Genomic DNA, 7,868 nt, shown 5'->3' with positions numbered 1-7,868 from the left:
GAGACAGAAACAGAACTTTCAAAGCTTGCTTCCAGCGTTACTAATTATCCATAAAGGTATTAATCATGTATAATTAATCATCTTAGTGAAGTCCTGGTAGAAACACTAATTCTTCATTGTTGCCAGATCAATTTATAAGTAAGAACTTATAAGTTCTTTATAAGTAAGAACTTTAGTGCATATTTTAAAATACCCCCTGTTACTTTCATTGCAAAAATAATCCATTCTGAATTATTTTGGAACATTTGTCTGCACAAGAATAGAATCTCAAAGTGTGTATTTTTGTGTTAAAATGGTATTTTACAGTTCATTACTTCAGAACTATATTAGAATGATGGGATTTCAAATGTCAATATACTTATATAAATTTAAAAAGTTCAAGTGCCTTATAATCCAAATTTGAGAATTTTCTCAAGCCAGCGTTCTGGTAATGGGACCTGCCATAAGAGCAATTCTTTTCATGCATGACAGACTAAAATCCAAAAATAAATAATAAAAAAAATCACTGAGGCTGTGTTTTAGCAAGGACCCAAAATAACCCTGTGCTCAAGATTTCTGCATGTCGGGGACGCTGACCTCCAGAAATACCCGGCGGAGCCCCAGGCCTGTGCTGGGCGTTTCACCGCGCTCTCCAAAAGCTGCAGATCCTCTCCTTGTTTCCCTTGGAAGAGCAGCTGTTCTCCATTGCAGAAACTGTTTCAAAACAAATACCATCAAGGTTTTTCAGCATAGCCCCTTCCAAATCCTAGAGGGCACAGCCACCCTCGGCTCCCCTCCTGCACGGTTCTTGCTTTAATGCAAAAAGCAGAGCTGACCTTTGCTTCCTCCACGTAAGCAGCACAGCAGGGCAGCAAAATCTCCAGAGAAAACGTGCTGGGGTAAAACAGTGCCAGTGGAATTAACCCAGCCCAGGGAAGAGGTGCTTCCTGGTGGGACAGTGCCAGTCTGTGTGACGTGGAGGGCACAGACACCACCCCTGACCATCACTGCTCTGCCAGTTTTCACTCCCCTCCGCTAAGTTTATATGGTGTGGGGCAGCAATGTCCCAGTGAGAAGGTATGGCTCTCTCCAGAACAACATATTTGCAGTATTTTCATGAATAATCACTTATCTGAAAGGCTGAGGAAGAGGCAGGCTCCTGCCTGTCCTGATCCTCCAAATAACATCAAGGGCAAGGAGGTGACGGTGCTGGGTGAAGTCAACATCATTCCCCTGGAGCAGGGGAAGGCAAGGAAATCCCAGAGGTCTCAGATGCCCTGACACAGCAGCAGAACCCTGTCACCATCACAGGAGGGACGGAGGGACATCAGTGGCACACAGTGTTCTGAGGCAGAGGAAGGCATGGAATTGGAGCAGGCTTCCCTCTGCTCCTCAGTGACCTTAAAGCCAAGGTAACAAATTGCTGTAGAGCTGTTTTCTAGAACTGACACAATGGGACTAGAGAAGAATGGAGCTGCTGCTCATTCAGAACTCCTAGGTTTATGGAGAATGAGATTAATTTACCACTGACATAAGAGAACTGCAATTGAAAGTGTCTTCTGAATGCCTTTGGTAATTCCAAACATGTGTAAGACCTGGCATTTCTTCAAAAGCCCTGAAAGTGATGCCTTTTAGGACAGATGGAAAGGGACTTTTGACAAGGACACTTGGTGATAGTGGGGGGTGGCTTTAAACTGAAGGAGGGTAGATTTAGATGAGATATTGGGGAGAAATTCCTCCCTGTGAGGGTGATGAGGCCCTGGCACAGAGCAGCTGTGGCTGCCCCATCCCTGGAAGTGTCCAAGGCCAGGTTGGATGGGGCTTGGAGCAACCATGGACAGTGGAAGGTGCCCCTGCCCATGGTAGGGGTTGGAAGAAAATTATGCCAAATGTTCCTTCCAGCCCAAACCATTCTGGGATTCCATAATAATTAAATCAATATTGGGAGCTGCCATCCCTAGTTATAGATCACACCAAGAGGATACCCAGCAGAGCAGAGGGGGAAATCTCTTAATGTCACTTTAGGGAGAGAAGAAAAGTGCAAGATTTAACTGCTCAGCAAGAACTTGCTGAGTTCTGAGCGAGATCTCAGGTGATCAAACCTAACCCACAACTGCAGGAGGAGGGGTGAGGGACAGAAGGGCCAGGTGACACCACAGCTCAACTCACACTGCTGAAACAAAAGCTGCCAAAGCACCCAAATCAGCTTCATCTGCTTTGCTTCTGCTGTATCCAAGGGCTGACAGGACCATCACACTCAGATAATTTACCTTCACTTGTAAAAGCTGCATTAGAATCTGTATGATGAGTCAAGACTGTAGCTCAGCATGGAGAATGGAGCTGATGTCCTGCTCAGCTTTTTGAGTAAGGTGACAATAACTGAAAAACCTGTGAGGAAGGATCTCTACACACCAACTTTGTTCAACACTAACTGCTCACTCAGCTCTCTGCATTTTCCAGGAGTTCCTCTGGTGCCCTCAGCTTTTGGAACAAGTGCTACTCACTGAGTGCTGAATTCTCTTCCCACTGTCTAAGAAAAGAAGTCTACCAGTTTTAATTATATATATCTTTTATATATATATATATATATATATATATATATGTGTGTGTGTGTGTGTGTGTGTGTGTATATGCACGATAACCAACTGCTTCCCTAAAGATGGAGCATCTTCATTTCTTCTTAAAGCCCTACTTCTAAATATAAATTTATGGCTAAGAAAAAATAAAGCTACTTCATCTAAAAGGAGATCAACTAGAGGGACTGCTATGAAGCAGTTTGATTGGGAGAATTACGTCATTGCTAATTCAAGAATGTGAAATTCGCTTTAGAATCTGAGGACAGAAAAGCAAGATCCTTACATTTAAAAAGCAAATCAGATCAATCTGGTTTCACCTTTAGCCAAATGCCACACACCTGACACCCATAATTTCACTTCTGCTCAGTGAGTCTGACTAAGGAGTGAAGGTTAAATTTTGCCTGGAGGAAAACAGATCAATCTCTAGAGAGATGGATCATAATCAGTTTCCATCACCCAGCATGGGACTCATCCTCTAATCACTGCTGTAATTAGTTTGGTGGGGCTTTTTTGGGAGGGGTGTGGGAGGTGGCAACAACACATCTGAAACCCCACAGGTTACTCAGTCACTCCTGCTGCCAAGGGGATGCCAAGAAATGCCAGAAAGCCTGGAATGCCAAAAAGCCCATTCCAGCTCCTACACCTGCAACCAGGCTGCACTTCATCGGGCTGGGTGATTGTTTTCACTTCAGCTGCAATACAGACAGGAAATGTTGACACTGACAGAGAAGAGATGGTTTACATAACAGCCCTGCTTTCTCCCGGTTTCCTTTCGCCCCTTACATGACACTGCTGCTCCACTCTCTAATCCCTTGTTCAAACATGTAATTAAGCAGCAGCCACACCCTTGCCAGCTCTTCCTTAGCGAGCTGCACCTCAGGAGAGCAATTACAACCACTGGGGAATTTACTTGCAGGGTTTGGAATCTGTGTGTGTGTGTTTTCACTTTTCTCAGTCTGTTCTCCTGAGGAATTCTGTGCTCTGGAGAAGTCAGTGTCTCTGTGCTTACAAATGTTCTGATGTGGCATCTCCAGCCTGATATAAATTATTGGCCCTAACATTCAATCCTGAATCCCTTGATCAGTAAAAGCATCAAGGATTGTACATTGACACTTCAGTACCACCCTGCTTTGGGAAGTGAAAAGGAATCAGCAAAGCCTAAGGAACACTGAATGTAGCCCAAAGCAGAACAAAATATGGAATTACCACTGAACAGCAGTTTAATACATAGAGAAAACACTCCAGCATAACACCTGGGACAGGGCTGAAACTAAGAAAATACAAAATTATCCAATTTCTAATCTGGCCAGGAGACATCATCCTTGGTTTTAGACAGCAGAAGGGAATCCTGGCAGGACAATATCTTGTTAGAAAAATGGATGTTCTGTGGTGTTAAAGAAGATCAGATGATCAAGTCTTTCCTGTATGCCCAATTTTACAGCAGAACCCAGGCATTGGCCTCAAATTACCAGATAAAATATTTAGTCCTTATCCTCACGGTGATAATTCTTCTGCAATAATCTATTCAGCACTTCCTCAGTGCTCTTTGAGGTTTCCTTCTTGTCCTTCCAGATTTCAAACACCAAATACTCCCCAGGGAATCAGAAATTCATAGCTTTTGGAAGGTTTCCCTAAACTCTCTGAGACATGAAGAGGGCCAGTGAAGCTGCCAAGTTTTGCTGTGCACCTTTGGTGTCTGAATGATGGGGACACTACAATCTGACAATTAAAGTGGGTGGGATGGAGTAGGAGGTTATTCTGTTGTGTTTCTGACAAACTGTTCAGGAGGAAAAAAATTTCCTGCTTTACACCAAAAGTAAAATAAAACCCATCCAAACCTGCTCATGTCTAAGTCAGTGAAATGGATTTCTGAATGAAATGAAAGTCTGAAATGGATTTTTACTTTAAGTATGAAGAAGAATGTACTTGGCTTTTTCTTTTGAAGCATGGCTTAGGCACACATAGCTTTTAAATAGAATATTGCCAGCAGTTCCTGCACAAACCCCACCAGACCCACTGTGCAAAGTGGTGCCTGTGTGAAGGCTCCTTCTGCCTGGAAAAGGCAAGCCTGTACTGAGCACACTGACTCACGGATTGCCTCTTTTTTTATCATCTCTATTTCCATAATCCAGCACACACAGGGGGCCCTGTCAGGCATTTAGCAAGATCTTGCCCCCAGGGCTGTGATCCAAGCTGATGGGTGCAGGAGTGACTCACGGGGCTGGAAAGCTCTGGGTAACCTCAGCCCAGGTGATGCCTTCAGCCTGGGATGAACACAGATGCTCGTGGCACCTCTGTGCAAAACACATCTGCTGTTGTTACTGATCAGATGTGTCCTCTGGGGATTTTGTTCCGTTTCCCTTTTTCCTCTTGAATCACTGGATTTGGGTACATTCCAGTTCTACTGCACAGAGTCCAAGTCTGAGAACAAGTTAAGCTGTGGCAGGAAGGAAGGAGTGTGCACAACCCCAATTCCCTGGTGACAGGTCTATTAAGCAATAAATAATGAGCCTTTTATTACAGGTTCTAATTAGAACAGGGCTTGTCTGATTTAGGAGCTCAACTGAGCGCTCATTCCAAAATTCAGTTTGATCTGTTGCAGTGACATTCAAGCTCTATTTGTTTTCTTTTTGGATTGATGATGCACAGGAAGAAAAGGGAAAGGAAAAGTATTCGTGTCACCAGCTGCAAAGGATTGCTTTGGTTCTAGGCTCTTTACAGAGACTGGAACCCAAATTTCTAAAAACATGTGCATTCCAAGCCTTGAGGCACTGTGAGTTGACATTTTAAGTGGGGTGGAACATGCTGGACACAGGCAGGAGCTGCTCAACAGGGAAATAAAGAGATTGTGCTCAACTTGCTAGACAATGTGCACTATATCAAACCTATAAATGTAAAACCCAAGTTTTTATTTTGTTTTCTCACATAAGGTCCAGAATACTTTTCAGAAAGTCATGGAAAACATTTTCTTATTAAGGTAGTAAAAAGCCAGGCAGACAGATTTTGCACGAATTCTTTAAAAGCCTTTACGTCACTGACAATAATTATAAGAAATTTTTAGCCACAAATATTGTTTAGCAAACAGTAAAACTGGAGGCTTTGTTAAAAATATTCTGAATCAGAACAGCTGTAATGAGCTAAAATGAAGAAGTGAAGGTGACCAGAATGCAAAATATTGTGGAAAGTCCCTTGTCCTCCATTAACTTCTCCATAATATAAATCAGAATAGACAAGGAGAGCAAAAAAGAGGTTTTGGAATCATACCCATAAATTTAGATGATTAGTAGCACAGGAAAAGCAGTATCTAATGGGAAAGTGCTGTTCTAAACTGGGACTGTTTACTGGGGAATGATGGAAGCCCAATCCTCTTGTTCTAGGAAGTCAAGAGTTCTTGAAGTTCCCTTTCAAAGTGCGCTCCCAAAGCAGATCCCTGAAGCCAAAGACAACAAACTTGGCCAGGGTTATTGTCAGGCTGAAGCAAACAACTCCTCAGCTGTGTGCCTGCAGGAGCTGTGAGCCCAGACAGAGCATCCCCAAAGCCCAGCAGGCAGCTGCTGCAGGGCAGGGTTGCCACACAAGTGCAGAAACCCTTCTTGCCACCAGGCCAGGAGCTGGTGCAGAAAAGCCATTTCTAACTCCCAGCAGCTTCTTGCTCCACCCTGGCCACATCAGCACAGTGACCTGCACAGAATGCAGCTCGTTATGCATTGAAGGGACTGATACAATTAGTGACTAATTGCTGACGTGGGAAAGAGAAAAAAAAACAAACATTTGGGTTACTTGCTCTTGACAAACTTGTGTTGGAGTTTTCATGCTTCATCCATGCTGCTGCAGTAAGAGAGAGCTCAGAGGCAGGAGAATGGTGGCAAAAAATCTTCTGGGAGAAGTTAAAGGTTTTCTGCTGTACCCTGAGTGTAATCAGTTACTCTGATTGCAATTTCTACAGCCAGCACAGGGAGGAGAGTGGAACTGTGAAAATGAAGGCTACACATTCCAGGAGTAGCAGACCTTGTGTAAGCTCAGCACTGCTGACAAACCCCCACTTCCATACAATCAGGGAATGGTTTGAGTTGAAGGGACCTTAAGGCCCATCCCACCTCAGGGACACCTTCCACTGTCCCAGGTTGATCCAAGTCCTGTCCAACCTGGCCTTGGACACTCCCAGGGATCCAGGGACAGCCAGAGCTTCTCTGGGAATTCCATTCCAGCCCCTCACCACCCTCACAGGGAAGAGTAGCTTCCTAACATATGATCTAACCTACTCCCTGTCACTTTAGGATCATCCAGTTAAGTTACATCAAGAGATTTTTCTTTCTGAAAATGCAAGATGGAGTCCCCAGCACATCAAGTATAACCAACCCAAAAATTTTCTTGAAAATTGCACTTAAAATACAAATTGCTTCTATTCCACCAATGTAATTAAGATATTACAGGTCCTGATTGTCTGATTTGCTTAAAAATAGCCAGACATTTATTTGGAGAGTTTAAGGTACAGATTGTCTTATCTACAAAGGATTTGAGACACATTGAAAAAAATATTATTTATCTCATCTTCCTAAACTCAGATCACCTTCAGCTTTATCAAACTGCTCAGACATTGTCTGATGTGAGTGAACAGATGATTCATTTGGTGATTAATAACTCCTAATACTGCTGTCACCAACAAGGCTTAAACACCAACTTCGGAACATCAAAGGCGTGCGAGGGCAAACAGGGAGAATCAAATTAATAAATGGGTTTTTTGTAAACTGGATCTGCTCTGGCTCCTTCAGCACTGGGCTGAATAATGGTGTTGATTGTAATAGTTTATTCTTAATGCTCATAACAACCCATCATTCTTCAGACAAGTATACAGCACTTATCTTCCCATCCATCAACCAGCCCTGCATTTGTGTTAACCAGTTGTAACAGGATCTTGTGTTTGAGCATCAAAGGTGATTCAACAAACATTTCACACTGTCACTTTCTCAGCATTGCCCAGTTTCTGTTTTGGTTTAGCAAATTTTCTCCATCCCATTCTTATTTCTCTTTGATTTTCACAGACTTTTTTTTTTTTTGTGCTCAGGATCTTGCTTATTAATATTATTTCTAAAATGCTCCTCAACAGCAGCAGCTCTCATTCTATTGTTCCTATTTTTGGCAATATATTTCATTTACCTGCTTTGCACCTCGTGCTGTAAAGTTTCATTTGTTTCTCAAATTGTCACCCAGGAGATGCTGTGCCTCTCCCCAGAAGGGGACCATGCACAGGGTGTGTGTTCCATCAGTCTGAGCCTTCAAACCAGGTTTTATTCCTTCCCAAAGGATCTTCCC

Source organism: Fringilla coelebs (assembly GCF_963513975.1).
Source record: "Fringilla coelebs genome assembly, chromosome: 23".
Lineage (NCBI taxonomy): Eukaryota > Metazoa > Chordata > Aves > Passeriformes > Fringillidae > Fringilla > Fringilla coelebs.
The sequence above is the reverse complement of the archived record's forward strand: the minus strand, read 5'-3'. Positions refer to the sequence as shown.